Source organism: Rhinopithecus bieti, unplaced genomic scaffold (assembly GCF_001698545.2).
Source record: "Rhinopithecus bieti isolate Rb0 unplaced genomic scaffold, ASM169854v2 scaffold_7648, whole genome shotgun sequence".
Taxonomy (NCBI): domain Eukaryota; kingdom Metazoa; phylum Chordata; class Mammalia; order Primates; family Cercopithecidae; genus Rhinopithecus; species Rhinopithecus bieti.
Genome location: NW_016805609.1, coordinates 1,629,779 through 1,649,290, shown reverse-complemented (window position 1 = coordinate 1,649,290; position 19,512 = coordinate 1,629,779).

The window sequence follows — 19,512 nt, the reverse complement described above, 5'->3', positions numbered from 1 at the left end:
GGGCGGGCGGGGGGGAGGGGGGTTAAGGCCAAGACTGGGGTAGAATTTTAAAGATTCAACACTGGTGTACATATGTCCGACTGGGTGAGTTGACCTGTGGCCTCGCACAGTGATTCTGGGCCCTTATGCTTGCTGTCTCTCAGAATTGTTTTCTTACCTTTTAATGTAATGACGAGTGTGCTTCAGTTTGTTTAGCAAAACCACTCTCTTGAATCACGTTAACTTTTGAGATTAAAAAAAAAAAACCCGCCATAGCACAGCTGTCTTTATGCAAGCAAGAGCACATCTACTCCAGCATGATCTGTCATCTAAAGACTTGAAAACAAAAATCAGTTACTTATAGTCAATGGGTAAGCAGAGTCTGAATTTATATTAATCAAGACAAACCTTTGAAAGGTTACACTAAGTACAGAACTTTTAAACCTTGCTTTGTATGAGTTGTACTTTTTGAACATAAGCTGCACTTTTATTTTCTAATGCAGAGGATGAATAAGTTAAATACATGCTTTGAGGATAGAAGCAGACATTCTGTTTGGCACCACGTTATAATCTGCTTATTTTACAATATACACGTTTCCCTAAGAAATCGTGGCAGAGATGTGAGGGCAGAATACACACAACAGATGCTGAAGGAGAAGGAGGGTAGTGTTTCGCAAAAGAAAAAGAAAAGAACCAACAGAATTTTAACTCTATTAACTTTTCCAAATTTTCCTATGCTTTTAGTTAACATCATTATTGTATCTTAATGCCACTAGGGGAGAGAGCTTTTGACTCTGTTGGGTTTTATTTAAATGTGTGCATAATAGTAATGAGATCTGGAATTTTTTGGTGAAAAAGGTTTGTTGGTCTCCTTCCTGTGTTCCTACAAAACTCCCACTCTCAGGTGCAAGAGTTATGTAGAAGGAAAGGGAGCTGAAATAGGAACAGAAAAATCAACCCCTATAAGTAGTGAACGCCAAGGGAAAATACCACGATGATTTCAGAGGAGACTCTGCAAAATCGTCCCTTTTGGAGAACGTAGGCAACATGGAATACTACGAATGAAATCACATCACTGTATCTTTTACATCAATAGCCTCACCACTAATATGTCTTGTATCTAGGTGTCTATAATGGCTGAAACCACTACATCCATATATGCCATTTACCTGAAAACTTAACTGTGGCCTTTACGAGGCCAGAAAAGTGAACTGAGTTTTCATAGTTAAGAAAAGACCTCAAATGAGGGGAGTCAGCAGTGATCATGGGGGAAATGTTTACATTTTTTTTTCTTCAGAAGTAACGCTTTCTGATGATTTTATCTGATATTTAAAACAGGGAGCTATGGTGCACTCTAGTTTATACTTGTGCTCTGAAATGTGTTGTGTAAACATAGGGTGCCTACCTATTTCACCTGACACATACTCGTTTCTGATTCAGAATCAGTGTGGGCTCCTGCAGTGGGCGCGGGTCACGGCTGACTCCAACTTCCAATACAACAGCCATCACTAGCACGGTGTTTTTTTGTTTAACCAACGTAGTTGTATTAGTAGTTCTATAAAGAGAACTGCTTTTAACATTAGGGACTGGGAGCAGTCCATGGGATAAAAAGGAAAGTGTTTTCTCACGAGAAAACATGTCAGGAAAAATAAAGAACACTTTCTACCTCTGTTTCAGATTTTTGAAACACTTATTTTAAACCAAATTTTAATTTCTGTGTCCAAAATAAGTTTTAAGGACATCTGTTCTTCCATACGAAATAGGTTAGGCTGCCTATTTCTTACTGAGCTCATGGAATGGTTCTGCTTATGATACTCTGCACGCTGCCTTTTAGTGAGTGAGGAGTTTGGGGTTGCCTAGCAACTTGCTAACTTGTAAAAAGTCATCTTTCCCTCACAGAAAGAAACGAAAGAAAACAAAGCAAAGTCAGTGAAAGACAATCTTTATAGTTTCAGGAGTAAATCTATATGTGGCTTTTGTCAAGCACTTAGATGGATATAAATGCAGCAACTTGTTTTAAAAAAATGCACAATTTACTTCCCAAAAAAGTTGTTACTTGCCTTTTCAAGTTGTTGACAAACACACATTTGATATTCTCCTATATGTTATAGTAATGTAACGTATAAACTCAATACTTTTTATTCTTTGTGATTACATCCTGTTTTAAAAATGTCACAAAACAGGAACCAGCATTCTAATTAGATTTACTATATCAAGATATGGTTCAAATAGGACTACTAGAGTTCGTTGAACACTAAAACTATGAAACAATTACTTTTATATTAAAAGACCATGGATTTAACTTATGAAAATCCAAATGCAGGATAGTAATTTTGTTTACTTTAACCAAACTGAATTTTTGAAAGACTGCTGCAGGTGTTTAAAAAGAAAGAAAAGTTGTTTTATCTAATACTGTAAGTAGTTGTCATATTCTGGAAAATTTAATAGTTTTAGAGTTAAGATATCTCCTCTCCTTGGTTAGGGAAGAAGAAAGCCCTTCACCATTGTGGAATGATGCCCTGGCTTTAAGGTTTAGCTCCACATCATGCTTCTTTTGAGAATTCTATTTGGTAGTTATAATTACAGAAACTGATTAGTTCGTCAGTTTGCAGATAGATTTAGCACAGTACTCATCACTCTGGATAGATTGAGATGTTCTTTCACAACAGATGATCTGTAACACTGTAAGATACTGATCTTTACAACTGTTTAATCAGTTTTATTTTTGTACAGTATTAGTGACCTAAGTTATTTTGCTGTCCCGTTTTTGTAAATCAAATGAAATTATAAAAGAGGATTCTGACAGTAGGTATTTTGTACATATGTATATATGTTGTCCAAATAAAAATAATAAATGATAAAGACTGAATTGTTCCAGCCATTATGTGTTGTAAAAGGGGGCTATTTCACCATAATGAAAGTTACTTCTTTAACCTGTGTTCACAGGATTTTGGGATGAGTGCAAAGATGATTTTACCCTGTACCTCTTAACACTCGCAATATTTATATAGACTTGTGTGTATATACAAGATCTCTGAGGAAGTAGATGGAATAGAGGTCACTTGAAACCATTATGTTATGCTGGAGGGGAATATTTATATTTTGGGAGATAAATCACTTTAAGAGGCTTTTAGAGCTCGTAATTGTGCAGGGTATACTAGGAACTGGTCAGAGAAAGTTGTAAGCTCAGATTGTCCTCCTGAGATACGATATTAATAACAACACACAAGTTGAGGTTTCATTGGCTCGACAGTAGAAACTAAGACTAAGCAAAGACAAGCATCAAAGTGTGTGTGTGTGTGTGTGTGTGTGTGTGTGATTTATGCAGATATGTACTAGCTATTATGTATTAATTAAGCTTTTATTGTAAACTAGTCATGGTGTTGGGTGTTTAGGTTTTTCTTGTTTAATCCTTATAGCAGCTCTGTATAGTAGGTAATTATTATTATGTACCTATTTCTGATGAGGAAATTGAGGATTGGATAACTTACCAAGAGGCACATCTAATAAGTGGCACTAACAGTGGTAAAATTTGGATCTGCTGAATCCAACCCTCCATCTTTCTTTGCCTGCATCACAGCAGCAAGGGATTTACTGGAGTGTACCATTCATTTGACCCATTTTATTGAGCACACCTATTCATGCCAGGCACTGTTGTCACTGTGGATACAAAAAAACAGACAAGGTCCCTGTGTTCAGGGAGCTTCTGTTAGTAGAGGGAAATACATAGCAAGTAAACAGATTATCCATGTATTCTCAGATAGGGATAAGCATAATGGCGAGAATAGAATAGGGTGATGTGATTGTGACTTGGAGGGTGGGGAGAGGGTACTACAGATTGAGGAGGCAGGGAAGACCTCCCTGAGGGTCTTCACATTTAAGCTGGGACCTAGATGACAAGAAGGAGCTAGCCTCAGAAAATGTGTAGGGAGTGTGGAAGGAGTTTGACAGGAATGCGACCAGCGTTTGGAGGAACAGGATGACAGTGGGGTGGCTGCAATATAAACTGGACGAGAAGAGAAGGGAAGTGCTGGGGCCCAGTTCACAAGGGCCATGTATTGCAGGTTGTAACACGGTGTTTGCTTTTGATTCTAAGGGGAGGGGCAATCTGTTGGAAGTTTTAAAGCAGAAGAATGCGACGATCCCATTTGTATTTCAGCAAGCTCTTTCTGAGTGCTAAGGAAAATGGATTTTAGAGGGACAAGAGTGGAAGCTGGGAAACTAGCCAGGAGACTTCTATTTGTCCAGGCCAAAGATAATGGTTTTCCAGACCAGGCGGTTAGCAATGGAGGTGGAAAGAAATGAACTATTTCAAGAAATACATCAGAGGCAGAGTCATTTGGACTTAGTTATGTTAGGATGTCGGGGATAAGGCATAAAAAAGTCCAGTAATGACCCTCAAGTCTATGGCCTGAGCAACAAGTAGATGTTACTGCAGAGTGGTGAGGGTGGAGGAAAGGGGGAAAAAGTGGGTGGATGAGGGAAAGGGCATGGGTTCATCTTTGGACATGTTGAGGTTGCAGTGCCTGTCAACTGGGAATGTCAAGAGAACGATTGTATGTATTAGTTCAGATCTCAAAAGAAGTGGACTGGACTGGAAATTTGGATGTCATAGTCATATTTGACAGTAATTGGAGCCAAAGAAGTAGATGAGATCACCTGGGAGAAGAAGTAGTTAGAGCCTAGAACCAAAGAGGAGGAGAAGGAGGAGGCAGAAAGCTAGCTCAGGAAATAACAGGACAAACAAAACCCAGAAAATTGCAGGGCTGTTGAGTAAGGGATGGGGTGGGCTAGTCAATTGTACTGCATGGCATTGAGGAGTATAGTAAGACCAGTGCTGAAAAGCGTCCCCTGAATTTAGGAATCTGAGGTTATTGGTGACTGATTAGAGCCATTTTATTAGAATGACAGAAATAAACAGCTGGTTGAGGAGGGGGAGGAGTAATCTTGAGGTGAAAATTATAAATAGAAAGTATAGTCAATTCTTGCATAGCTTGCAGAAAACAAAAGCAGACTTATTTATAAACAGCAAAAGACAGGAAAAAGAGGAGGCACAAGAAAAACAAAGACAAAATAAGACGAAGGAAAATAGAATGCACATGCCACTTAAACCTCCTTACTAAAAGTTAGATTCTCACTTTGGATCAAAAGCAAAGTCACAGCACCTCAAGAGGCTGAGGCAGAAGGATGGCTTGAACTCAGGAGTTCAAGGCTGCAATGAGCTGTGATCATGCATTGCATTCCAGCCTGAGTGACAGAGAGGGACACTGTCTCTAAAAAAAGACTGCATTTTTTATCACTAGACAATAAAGTGAGCAATTAATAACAAAAGGATAATTTTGAAAGACTAAAATAGTAGAGATTAAAATATTGTCAAAATTTTAGATCAAGACAGAAAATACAAATTATAATCAGTTTAAAACAATAGAAAAGAAACAGTATATCTATAATATACCCTATACCCTAAAGCAGTACTTACAGAAAATTCAGAGCCCCATATGCTTCATTATCATCTATGAAAAAATAAAATAAGCCAAGTGATCAATTTATGTTTGAAAATGAATGTATCTAGGAAAATCATGAGAAAATAATAAAATGAAATTAACATAGAAACCCAAGCAGTGGATCTTTGAAAAGAGCGATAAAATAGACACACTTTTGATAAAGCCAAACAAAAAAAGAGAAAATCTAAATATGTATTATGAATGAGAAGAGAGGTGTAGCTATAGATAAAATCAACTAATAATTTTGGCCATCTTGATAAAATGTCCTAGAAAACTTTTCATGGGTGGCACAGTTGTATAGACTGAAAATTACTTTTTTAACTGACAAGAGTTTTGATGGGTGGTACAGTTGTATAGACTAAGAACTAATTTTTTGATTGACAAATATCAGAGAACTTCAGCACCCAGATTATATAGACAACATCTTTCAAGCCTTTAAGGAACCAATAATTTCTCTAAACGATTAGAGGCCAGGTGCGGTGGCTCACACCTGTAACCCCAGCATTTTGGGAGGCTGAGGTGGGAGGATCGCTTGAGGCTGGGAGTTTTAAACTAGCCAACAAAGTGGGATCCTTTCTCTACAAAAAATAAAATAAAATATTAGCTGGGCACATGACTGTATTTCCATCTACTTGAGAGGCTGAGATAGGAGGATCACTTGAGTCCAGGAGCTTGAGGCTATAGTGAGATGTGATCACGTCACTGCACTCCAGCCTGGGCGACAGAGCAAGACTTCATTTCTAAAATATATGTAAGTAAATTAAAAAAAAAAAACTGACCATAGAAAATAATGGAAAACCTTCTTAATTCATAGTTTAACTCTTGACCTACAAGAATAGTCAAGAATATTTTACAAAGGAAAAGTAACTTAGGGGATGTGCCTTACCAGAAATGGTAGTCTATTTTGAAGACATAAGAATGTATAATAATTGGCAGGGCGCAGTGGCTCACGCCTGTAATCCCAGCACTTTGGGAGACTGAGGCAGGCGGATCACAAGGTCAGGAGTTCAAGACCAGCCTGGCCAACATGGTGAAAACCCATCTCTAATAAAAATACAAAAATTAGCTGGGTGTGGTGGTACATGCCTGTAGTCTCAGCTACTCAGGAGGCTGAGGCAGGAGAATCGCTTGAACCCGGGAGGTGGAGGTTGCAGTGAGCCAAGATTGTGCCACAGAACTCCAGCTTGGGCAACAGAGTGAGACTTCATGTCAGAAAAAAAAAAAAAGTATAAAAATTTAATATATTTTGTAAGGGTGGTCATCAGGTGCAGGGCCCATGCCTGTACTCCCAGCACTTTGGGAGGCTGAGGTAGGAGGATGGCTTGAAGCCAGGAGTTCGAGACCAGTCTAAGCAGCAGAGTGGGCTTGGTGGTGTGCGCTTGTAATCCTAGCTGCTCAGGAGGCTGAGGTGGGAGGATAATTTAAACTCAGGAGTATGAGGCTGCAGTGAGCTATAATAGAGCTACTATACTCCAACCTGGGCAACAGAGTGAGACTCCATCTAAAGAAAAAAAAAAGTGGCATCATAAATCAGTGGGGAAATACATGTATTATCTACTAAATTTTGTTTAGATAAAATATTATCCAGGAATAATTCAAATTATATCACACTGTATATCAAAAAAATCCTAGGTACATTAAAGATGTAAGTAAAATGATAAAAGCATTTAAAATATAGGTGAAGATTAATAAATCATGATTCATAAATCATGATTTGCACAAAACTAAAGGTAGAAACTATTAAAGATGTGAAACTAGTATAAATGAAAAATTAGCCTAAACAAAGTTTAAAAGTATGGATATGGAAAAATTCACATTAATAGGATTAATATCTTTACAACTTACAAGTCAATATGAAAAAATGAACGCATATTTAGAAAAATCTGGCAAATGATATAAACTGATCTTTTATAAAATAAGAAATAAAAACAGCCAATAAACTTTTCTTAAATATTTGCTATGCTTCCAAAGAAATGTATTATAAAATAGTGAGGTACAGTTATCTGCCTATGCTGGTACAGATTAAAAAATATAAAATACCCTTTTGGTTAAGAACTGGGGGAAAAGGACATATTGCTAGTGGGGATCCAAACTGGCACAATTTTTCTAGGAGATAATTGGGCCATAAGAATTTAAAAACTACACAAATGTTCACGTACTTTTCAAAGCAATTGCATGCCCAAGGAATTATCACGAAAGTTTGCAAAGATTTAGCTGCAAAAAAAAAAAAAAATGTACATGGTAGCATTTTTTATAATAGTGAAAATTTGAAAACAATATCAATGTTCAGTTCTCATGGATGGTTTAAATAACAGTAGGGGCCAGGCGCGGTGGCTCACTCATGTAATCCCAGAACTTTGGGAGGCCCAGGTGGGTGGATCACCTGAGGTCAGGAGTTTGAGACCAGCCTGGCCAACATGGCAAAACCCCGTCTCTACTAAAAATACAAAAAGTAGCTGGGCATGGTGGCATGCGCCTGTAATCCCAGCTACTCAGGAAGCCGAGGCAGGAGAATCGCTTGAACCCGGGAGGTGGAGGTTGCAGTGAGCTGAGATCCCCGCACTGCACTCCAGCCTCGGTGACAGAGCGAGGCCCTGTCTCAAATACATAAATAAATACCAGTAGAATAGTATGCATCCATTACAAATTGAGGTAGAATAGCTTCTCACCAAGGATATTCTGTAGTACATTAATTTTGTAAATGTTACCTTATAGGAGGATCCTATGATTAGATAAGTGTGGGATAGCCAGGTGAGGTGAACCAAGTTTCTCTACTGAATTTCTTTGCAGAGTTTTTGTTGTGATCCAGTATGCATCATTCATATCCCAGGGGCTGATGCATCTTGCAGAATTGCACAAACTTATTTGACTATGGTCATTTTGCCCTAGTTTGTTTGTTTTTAGAGACATTATGAAAATCAGACTTTGAGAAATGACATAGAAATATGTTCACAATATATTTCTATAAAAAGCAGCTTACCCAAAATAGTCTCATTTTAAAACATGTGTATGTGCTCAGAAAAAAAAAGGCTAGAAGGATTTAAAGGATACTATACAAGAATGTTAACCGTGATTATCTTGACACATAAGAGAAGGGATAATTTTAAATTTATACTCCTTATCTATATTATGCTAAGGTTTCTACAAAAAGAATATATATTACACTTGTAAAAAGAGGGAAGAAAAAAGGAAATGTCCAGAAGTCAATGTAAATGCGATATTTTATTCACTTATTTATTCTGCAATACCAATGCAGTCATGCATAAATGCCATATTTTAGAACAGCAACATGAAGCCCCTAGCTCTTGCATGAGGGTTAACTTGCCCAACTATGGGGTCACAACCAGAAGTCGGTTTGGGTTGATTTGGGGTGGCCTCTGTGGCTGTTGCCCTGGCAGAGCAGTGAATTCTTGGTATCTCTCATCTATTCTCTAGTTCATGTGGCCTTTGTTCACCCTGGCAATGAGACAGTTGCTTCTTGAGTTTCAACTCAAGTAGAGAGTTGAATGCAGTTTTTACTCCTGGTTTTCACTACAAACTCAATTCTTCCTAAGTCAAATGGTATCATTTAGGGTTTTCTCAAAAGACCAACCTGTCTTAGGCCGTTCTCACATTGCATTGCTATAAAGAAATACCTGAGACTGGGTGATTTATAAAGAAGAGGTATAATTGGCTCATGGTCTGCAGGCTATACAGGAAGCACGGTGCTGGCATCTGCTCAGAAACTTTTTTTTTTTTTTTTTTGAGATGAGTCTTGATCTGTCGCCCAGGCTGGAGTACAGTGGCACGATCTCAGCTCACTGCCACTTCCACCTCCTGGGTGCAAGCAATTCTCCTGTCACAGCCTCCCAACAACTGGGTTGCAGGCGCCCACCACTATACCCGGCTAATTTTGTATTTTTTAGTACAGACAGAGTTTCGCCACGTTGGCTAGGCTGGTCTCGAACTCCTGACCTCAAGTGACACTCCTGCCTTGGCCTCCCAAAGTGCTGGGATTACAGATGTGAGCCACCATGCCTGGCCAGAAAATTTTCAATCATGGTGGAAGGCAAAGGGGAAGCAGCCACATCACATGGCCAGAGTAGGCACCAGAGAGAGGGGAGAGGTGCTACACTTTTTTTTTTTTTTTTTTTTTGAGAAGGAGTTTTGCTCTTGTCACCCAGGCTGCAGGGCAATGGCAGGGTCTTGACTTACTGCAACTTCCACCTCCCAGGTTCAAGTGATTCTCCTGCCTCAGCCTCCTGAGTAGCTGAGATTACGGGCATCCACCACTATGCCCAGCTAATTTTTGTATTTTTAGTAGGGATGGGGTTCTGCCATGTTGCGTCGTTAGTCTCAAGCTCCTGACCTCAGGTGTGATCCTCCCACCTCGGCCTCCCAACGTCCTGAGAATACAGGCATGAGCCACCATGCCTGGCCAACTACACACTTTTAAACAACCAGATCTCATGAGAACTCACCATCACGAGAACACCATGCAGCAGATGGTGCTAAACTATTCTTGAAGGATCAACTCCTGTGATCCAATCACTTCCCACCAGGCACCACCTCCCACACTGGGAATTACAATTCAACATGAGATTTGGGTGGGGACACAGATCCAAATCATATCATGACCCATGTTCAAATCCTAGCTGGGTACCAGGTCCAAGCAAGTTATTTACTTTCTCTGAGACTCAGTTTGTGTGGATGTGTGTGTAATATCCCATAGCATCCTTGTGAAGAATAAATCAATAAAATATGTAAACTGTTAGCTCAATGCCCCTACACAAGGCTAACAGTTTTGAAACACTAGGTTTCCAACAAATATTTGTTCTTCTCATTTCTCGCATTCAGAGTGAATATGGCCCTCAATGAATAATAACAGTTTCAACCCATTTTCTCTTTCTTGAGTGAGTCCAGTTTTCTTACATCAGCCTTTGCTTATACAAATGAGTGTTGGTGTCGGCAGACTGCAGCCCCAAGTGAAATCTGGCCTACAGTCTGTTTTTGTAGGGTTAGTGAACTAAGAATGTTTTTTACATTTTTAAATGGTTGAAGAAATAAAATATTTTTTAAATAAAAGGTATTTTATGTATTTGTCAAATACATAAAGATTATGTGAAATTCAAATTTCAGCATTCATGAATAAAGTTCTATCGGAATGCAGCTCTTCTTATACACTTATTGCCTGTGGCTGCAGTCACACACACTAGGTTTTGGCCCTCAAAGTCTAAAACATTTACTCTCTGGTCCTTTGCAGAAAACAAACAACAACAAAACACAAAAAAAGCTAACTTCAGCTCTTGGCAATCTATTACATACGTGTTTCTTGAAGGCCAGCATTAAAAAGAAGAAAGTTTCTGCTTCTCAGAAATGAAAACAAAGATAAGAAAGATGTTGCTCATTGGATTGCATTTTTTTTAAAGTACACAAAATAATATTTTTTGAAGGCTTAATTTTTGAAATCTCAGCCGGGCACGGTGACTCACACCTGTAATCCCAGCACTTTGGGAGGCTGAGGTGGGAGGATCAGTTGAGCCCAGGAGTTCAAAACCTGCCTGGGCAACAGAGCGAGACCCCTGCCTCTTAATAAAAATAAATAAATCTCCATTTCCATCACATTTCTTCAACTCCTATGAATTCTGTGATAGGTTTGGGTTCACAAACCTTGGCACAGCTAAGATTGCATGTTTCCTTCTGTATTCTCTGCCTGCCCATTGGTTAGGAGCCACCACATTGACGGTTAAAATGTTTTTATGGTTAAGCTTTTAGGTTGGTTATCTCCATTTTAAAATAATTTCTTATTTGCTTATCAGTTCTAAGTTCTGATTTATTTTGTTTTGTTTTGTATTTGCTTCTGTACTGATTAATATTTAATCAGCAGTACTGTAGGATTTTTTTTTTTTTTTTTTTTTTTTTTTTTTGTCATTAGCCTCCCCTATTTAGTGATTTATAGACAAACACCTGAGAAGACCCTGTGATTCTTTTGTAATGCGAGGATTCTGGTGAAGTGTGGCCGGCTTCACCTTCTCATTTACCTGTAGGTAGGTAAGATGGTCCATTCTAATGGCAGGTATTCTGTTTAACACAGTAAAAGGCATCCCCAGGAACAAGGATGTAGAGTCCCTTAGGTAGAGCCTCTGTAGGAAGATTACTTTTTTCTCCTTTCCCCTATGGTAATGAGTATTTTGGTAGAGACTCTGCAACCGCGCCCAGCTGCATAAATCAGGCTTATGCTGAGTTTAAATAATTGGAGGGCTATTCTAGCACACCATTTATTCCATTATGCTTTTTCTACAAAAGTAAAAAATCTTTTTTTTTTTCTCCCCGCGAGACAGAGTCTCGCTCTGTCGCCCAGGCTGGAGTGCAGTGGGTGCCATTTCCCCTCACTGCAACTTCTGCCTCCCGAGGTCAAGTGATTCTCGTGCCTCTGCCTCCTGAGTATCTGGGATTACAGGCGCGTGCCACCACGCCCGGCTAATTTGTGTGTGTGTGTGTGTGTGTGTGTGTGTGTGTGTGTGTGTGTGTTTTTAGAGACAGAGTCTTTTTTTTTTGAGACGGAGTCTCGCTCTGTCGCCCAGGCTGGAGTGCAGTGGCCGGATCTCAGCTCACTGCAAGCTCCGCCTCCCGGGTTTACGCCATTCTCCTGCCTCAGCCTCCCGAGTAACTGGGACTACAGGCGCCCGCCACCACGCCCGGCTACTTTTTTGCATTTTTTTTAGTAGAGACGGGGTTTCACCGTGTTAGCCAGGATGGTCTCGATCTCCTGATCGCCCGTCTCGGCCTCCCAAAGTGCTGGGATTACAGGCTTGAGCCACTGCGCCCGGCCTCTTTTTTTTTTTTTTTTTAAGACAGTGTCTTGATCAGTTGTCCAGGCTGCAGTGCAGTGGCATGATTTAAGCTCATTGCAACCTCTGCTCACTGCCTCCTCCTCCCAGGCTCAAGCAATCCTACTTCCTCAGTTTCACGAGTAACTGGGACCACAGGCATGTGCCACCATGTCTGGCTAATTCTTGTAGCTTTTGGTAGAGACAGGGTTTTGTCATATTGCCGAGGCTGATCTCGAACTTCTGGGCTCAAGTGATTCACCTGCCTTGGCCTCCCATAGTACTGGTATTACAGGCATGAGCCACCGCGCCTGGCCTGGACTGTTGGTTCTGTTCTATTAATTTATCTACTTTTATTCCAATACCCTCGGTATATTGATTACTTGAGTTTTTAATAATAATTCTTGAAATCTGATAGTGTTAGTCCTCCAACGTTGTTTCTTTTTCAAAGTTGTTTTGAATACTCTAGGACTTTTGAATTTCCATATCAATTTTGGAATCAGCTTGTTGATTTCTACAACAATGCAAGCTAGGATTTTGATTGGATTGCGTTGAATCTAGAGATCATTTTGAGAGAATTGATAACAGTATTGAATTTCTGATTTATGAGCAAGGTGTCTCTCTCCATTTACTTTGGTCTTTAATTTCTCTCACTGTTTTGTAGGTTTCAGTGTATAAGTTTTTCCTATCTTTTGTTAGGTTTGTTCCTAATAATTTCATGTTTTTTAGGCCATTGCAAATAATATTGTTTTTTATGTTCAATTTCTGATTATTTATTGCTAGTCTATAGACATACAGTTAATACTTGTATGTTGATCTTGTGTCCCACAAACTCAGTAAACTCATTGGTTCTAGTAAGGTTTTTATAGGTTTCATCAAATTTTCTACATGAGTTGTTATTAGTTTTTTATTTAATCGAATTGATAAGGTATACTAGAGCATACCATTAAAAAAAAACCCTACAACTCACTCATATTTACTTAGGTCTTTTAAAATTTCTCTCATGTCATTAAAAAAAAAGATAGCTTTATTCCTTCTTTTCCTGATATGAATTTTTTTTTCCTCTTGCCTGACACACTGCCTAGAATTTTCATCATTGAAAGTGAGCATCTTTGTCTTTTTCTTGATTTTAGGAACAAAAATTTCAAATTTTCACAATTAAGTGTGATGGTACCTGTAGGATTTCATGAATGGACTACTGGGAATGAGCTCATATGAGTTAGTTTTAGTTTTTTCATGGTATGCTCCAGTGTACACTATCAATTCAGTAAAATAAATCAGTGAACAACTAATAATCTGTGGTTGGTTTAATCTGTGGTTGGTTGAATCCCCAGTTGCAGAACTCACAGACACAGAGGACCAACTGGATCTCCATCATCAAGGACATGGAGGGCAGAGGTGAGGCCAGCTGGACCTCCTGGGGCCAGTGGGGACTTGGGGAACTTTCCTATCTTACAAGAGGCTTGTAAAACATACCAATCAGGAACTTTCCAGTCTTACAAGAGGTTTGTAAAATGCACCAATCAGCACTCCGTAAAATGCACCAATCAGCACTGTACAAAATGCACCAGTCAGTGCTCTGTAAAACGCATCCATCAGTGCTCTGTAAAATGCACCAGTCAGCAGGATTCTAAAAGTAGCCAATCATGGGGAGGATTGAAAAAAGGGCATTCTGATAGGACAGAAACAGAACATGGGCGGGGACACATAAGGGAATAAAAGCAGGCCACTTCAGCCAGCAGCTGCAAGCTGCTCGGGTTGCCTTCCACCCTGTGGGAACTTTGTTCGTTCACTCTTCACAATAAACCTTGCTACCGCTCACGTGTTGGGTCCGCGCCATCTTTTAAGATCTGTAACACTCACCTTTAAGAGCTGTGACGCTCATCGCGAAGGTCCACGGCTTCATTCTTGAAGTCAGCGAGACCATGAACCCACCGGCAGGAACCAACTGCGGACACACAGCTACCTCCTTCATTGCGTGTCGTACAGTGTCACCTTATAGGGGATATCATATACATCTCTTAAAACTCAGCCTCAAAAAGTCCCTAGTAGAAAACAGTGGGCACAGAACATTAATAGGCACTTGAGAGAAGAAACACAATTGATCAAGAAACATAAATACAGGCTCAACCTTACTAAAAGCAAAAATAAAGTACCATTTTCTTTTTATCAGAGTATGACAATGAAAAATGTTGGGAATATCCGACAAATGGGAGCATATTAATTACAATATTTCTGCACTACTGTAACAGAGAACAAATAAGAAAGTGGCTTAAAAACAATGCTCATTTCTCTTCTTTTTAATACTGCCATTGTGACTAGTCCAGATCAATTTGGACAGTTTTGCAAGCGGGTAACTTGTCCTGGGCCCCATGACTCAGTGCCCCCTCCTTTACAGGCTTTGTGCTCTGTATCAGGCAGTCCTCCAGGGGTGACCTGGCTGCCTCCTTCTAGGGCTTTGGAGACTTTTGCTACACAATGCCAACGGGCTCTATCAATTGATGGTCCTATCTTACCTCTGATCGTGTGGCCACATCGTGTCCTCCCAGGCCGGCCTTAAGTCGTGCCAACAAGGGACAGACATTTCTTGTGTGAACGGGGCTGCCACTCTGACTTTGCCCGTGGGCCCCTGGTTTATCCTTCTTTCTCCTGGCAGTATGTGTAAGGTAGCGGGGTGGTCAACAGTGATTATGGCTTAAAGAGCTCAAGAGAAGGCGCTGTTGGAAAATGCATTGTTCCACCTTTATGTGATAAAATTTCAAATGTCAAATTTAACATCACTAGAAAATGAATTAGGGTTCATCTCTTCCTGCATACTCTGGTTAAGACTTGCATTTGTCTTCATCATCAATGAAGCACGGTAACAATCTTTGACAGTGTCATTGGAAGTCACTGTATGATGTACAGTCAGGAGTAATAACGTAACCAGCATTAAATAATTAGCACTAGGGAACTGCATAGCCAAGATAACCTGTATTGTTTCAACACAAACAAATTCCCAAGAGCTATGGCATTTAAAGTAGTAACAATGGGCCGGGCGCGGTGGCTCAAGCCTGTAATCCCAGCACTTTGGGAGGCCGTGACGGGCGGATCATGAGGTCAGGAGATCAAGACCATCCTGGCTAACACGGTGAAACCCCGTCTCTACTAAAAAATACAAAAAAAACTAGCCGGATGAGGTGGCGGGCGCCTGTAATCCCAGTTACTCGGGAGGCTGAGGTAGGAGAATGGCGTGAACCCGGGAGGCGGAGCTTGCAGTGAGCTGAGATCCGGCCACTGCACTCCAGCCTGGGTGACAGAGCGAGACTCCGTCTCAAAAAAAAAAAAAAAAAAAGAGGAGTAACAATGTTGCTTCTTTTTTCTCAGGGTGGGATATGATATTAGCCAGAAAGGATTCATTGAGAATTCATGGACCTGAGCAGGAAAATATGGTGCACTTATTGAACAATAAGCAAATATGTAAGTACTTCTCTACTTATTATTCTAAAGCTTCATCAATAAATCACTATACTTTGCAGGGGCTGATGAATGCTGTACTATGTTTTAAAATTAAATTGTTTACTTTGAAATAAAAAAATGGGGCCGGGCGCGGTGGCTCAAGCCTGTAATCCCAGCACTTTGGGAGGCTGAGACGGGTGGATCATGAGGTCAGGAGATCGAGACCATCCTGGCTAACAGGGTGAAACCCCGTCTCTACAAAAAAAAAAATACAAAAAAAAAAAAAAAAAATGAAGATTTTTTGAAAGACCAGGGAGAATTATACCCAGGTTAAATTGTGTCTGAGTGTTGGTTTCATATGAGAGTTTGTTTCTTTTCATATGTTCTATAACGTGGTCACATTAAATTAGAAAATAACTTGGCCATGGTCAATTAGCCAGGTGTGGTGGCACATGCCTGTAATCCCAGCTACTTGGGAGGCTGAGGCAGGAGAATCCCTTGAACTCGGGAGGCAGAGGTTGCAGTGAGCTGAGATCACGCCGTTGCACTCCAGCCTGGGCAAAAAGAGCAAAACACCATAATAATAATAATAATAATAAATTCTCTTTGAATGCAAATCTCATGCTCTTTTATTTAAAAAAAGGTAATACAAGGTACATCTTTCAAAAGATACAAAACGGCATATATGGTGAAAAATAAATCTTCCTCTTATCCTGCTCTTCAGTCACCTCGTTCCTTTTCCCAGAGGCAATCACTGTTAGTTTCTTTGAATCTTTGAAGACATGGAAAATCTATCTCTGTGTGTGTTTGTGTGTGTCAATTTTCTTTTTAAAGGAAAATGATTAAAAAAATACATACACACACAGTTCTGTACTTTGCTAATTTGATTAATATGGTTTGGATCTGATCCTATCAGTCCATAAAGAACATACTCTTTAATAATTGTATTTTATTAAATGGGTATATGCAATATAATTTATTAACTAGCTCTCAACCTATTGCTATTTCAACAATGTTGAACTTAATATTCTCACACATAGGTCTGGAAATATCTGTGAGTTAAAATAGGTAATATGTAAGTGGATTTGCTAGATCAAAGGGGATAGTCACTTAAAATACATTGCAAAACTGCTCACTAGAGACGTTGTAGCAATTTTACACCAACAGTGCATGTGTATCTCTCACTACAAGTTAGCCAGCTTCTGGAATCTTGCCATTCCCTATGCTCTTTTCAGTGTAGAACACTGCTTGCCTCTGAGTCTCAGTTCCAGCATCATATGCTAGGTTTGTGACTTTGGACAAGTCAATTTAATCTCTCTGAACCATCTTCCTTAATGGAAAGGAATATCCATTTTCTTTTGTTTTCTTTTTCTTTCTTTTTTTTTTCTTTTGAGACGGAGTTTCACTCTTATTGCCCAGGCTGGAGTGCAGTGGTGTGATCTTGGCTCACCACAAACTCCACCTCCTGGGTTCAAGTGATTCTCCTGCCTCAGCCTCCCGAGTAGCTGGGATTACAGGCATGCGCCACCATTCCCGGCTAATTTTGTATTTTTAGTAGAGACGGGGTTTCTCCATGTTGGTCAGGCTGGTCTTGAACTCCCGACATCAGGTGATCCACCCGCCTCGGCCTCCCAAAGTGCTGGGATTACAGGTTTGAGTCACCGCGCCCAGCCAGAATATCCATTTTCTAAAGCTCCTATAAAAATTAAAGGAGATATGCTAAAGGCCAACCATTACACAAATGAGAAGCAGGAATCAATTTTTTTTTTTTTTTTTTTTTTGAGACGGAGTCTCGCTGGTCGCCCAGGCTGGAGTGCTGTGGCACGATCTCGGTTCACTGCAAGCTCCACCTCCTGGGTTCATGCCATTCTCCTGCCTCAGCCTCCCGAGTAGCTGGGACTACAGGCGCCCGCCACCACGCCCGGCTAATTTTTTTGTATTTTTTAGTAGAAGACAGGGTTTCACCGTTTTAGCCAGGGTGGTGTCTATCTCCTGACTTCGTGATCCACCCGCCTCGGCTTCCCAAAGTGCTGGGATTACAGGAGTGAGCCACAGAGCCCAGCCAAATCAATATTTTTATATATTCTACGTATAAATGTTAGGTGTGAAAGGGATCATGGTTTTGCCATTACTAAAACCGCAATTGCTTTTGCACCAACATAACAGCTCTTGTACTTTTCCTTCATTTCTGTTCTTATCAGGGCAACAGTTCTGGCTTTATTATTCATCTACTTGCTTTTTGTTTCTTTCTCACACACTCCGTCCCTCCTCCCCCAAACCTGAAGATCAAATAAATGAATCTTACTGAAGTTTGATTTGTGCTATCTGCCACTTAAAAAACAAAATAAAAACAAAACTTTGCCAGGTGTGGTGGCTCACACCTGTAATCCCAGCACTTTGGGAGGGCGAGCCAGATCACTTGAAGTCAGGAGTTCAAGACCAGCCTAACTAACATGGCAAAACACTGTCTCTACTAAAAATACCGAAATTAGCTGAGCGGGCCAGGAGCAGTGGCTCACGCCTGTAATACCAGCACTTTGGGAGGCCGAGGCAGGCAGATCACCTGAGGTCAGAAGTTCAAGATCAGCCTGGTCAACGTGGTAAAACCCCATCTCTACCAAAAATACAAAAATTAGCTGGGTGTAGTGGCATGCGCCTGTAATCCCAGCTACTCAGGAAGCTAAGGCAGGATAATTGCTTGAACCCAGGAGGCAGAGGTTGCAGTGAGCCGAGAATGCGCGATTGCACTCCAGCCTGGGTGACAGAAAGAGACTTGGTCTCAAAAAAAAAAAAAAAAAAAAATTAGCCAGGCGTGGTGGCAGGCACCTGTTATCCCAGCTACTTGAGAGGCTGAGGCAGGAAAATCGCTTGAATCCGGGAGGTGGAGGTTGCAGTGAGTCAAGATTTTATCACTGCACTCCAGCCTGGGCAACAGAGCAATTCCTCTCAAAAACAAAAACAAAACTCTAAAGCTAAGAGGAAATTCTGTACCTTGTCCTCCATTACCTAGCCCCACCCTAGGGGCTACTTACCTTCCTAAGTATTATTATTATTTTTTTACTACTGCCTTTAACCATTGTTATAAAACCATTAAAATATTCCAGCATAAGCAGCATGATATTACACGCTAGGTTAAATTACTAGTGCAGTCAGTTGCCCTAATTCGTAGTTCACGTAAAGCCCATACTAGAGTGGTAGCTATCATAAGTGCTGCTAATATTAATAGCACACAGCAGGTTTGTTAATTAGCACCATGAATATCAGAAATTGGTTTTTTTTAAATTGATGGTTGTAATAAGCATGAAGAATGTTAAAAATGGGTTTTGAGAAATTAGATGTTTTCAAGATATGTATTAATGGAGTGGTTAAAATGTTCAGACAGTCCCCATTATTTCATGATCTGGGTTTAAGAATCCAGGAAGGCCAACATCCCCCACATCCTTAGGGATGATTTCCAAAGCCTAAACACCTGAGAGTCCTATGATCAGACAATAGGTCTAAGGATTTCTAGTTGTTTCAAGCTCATTTAAAGGAGGCTGAGGCGGGCGGATCACGAGGTCAGGAGAGCGAGACCATCCTGGCAAACACAGTGAAACCCCGTCTCTATTAAAAAATTACAAAAAATTAGCTGGGCATTATGGCACGCGCCTGTAATCTCAGCAACTCAGGAGGCTGGGGCAGGAGAATCACTTGAACCCAGGAGGCAGAGGTTGCAGTGAGCCAAGATCGTGTCAATTGCACTCCAGCCTGGGCAACAAGAGCAAAATTCCGTCTCAAAAAAA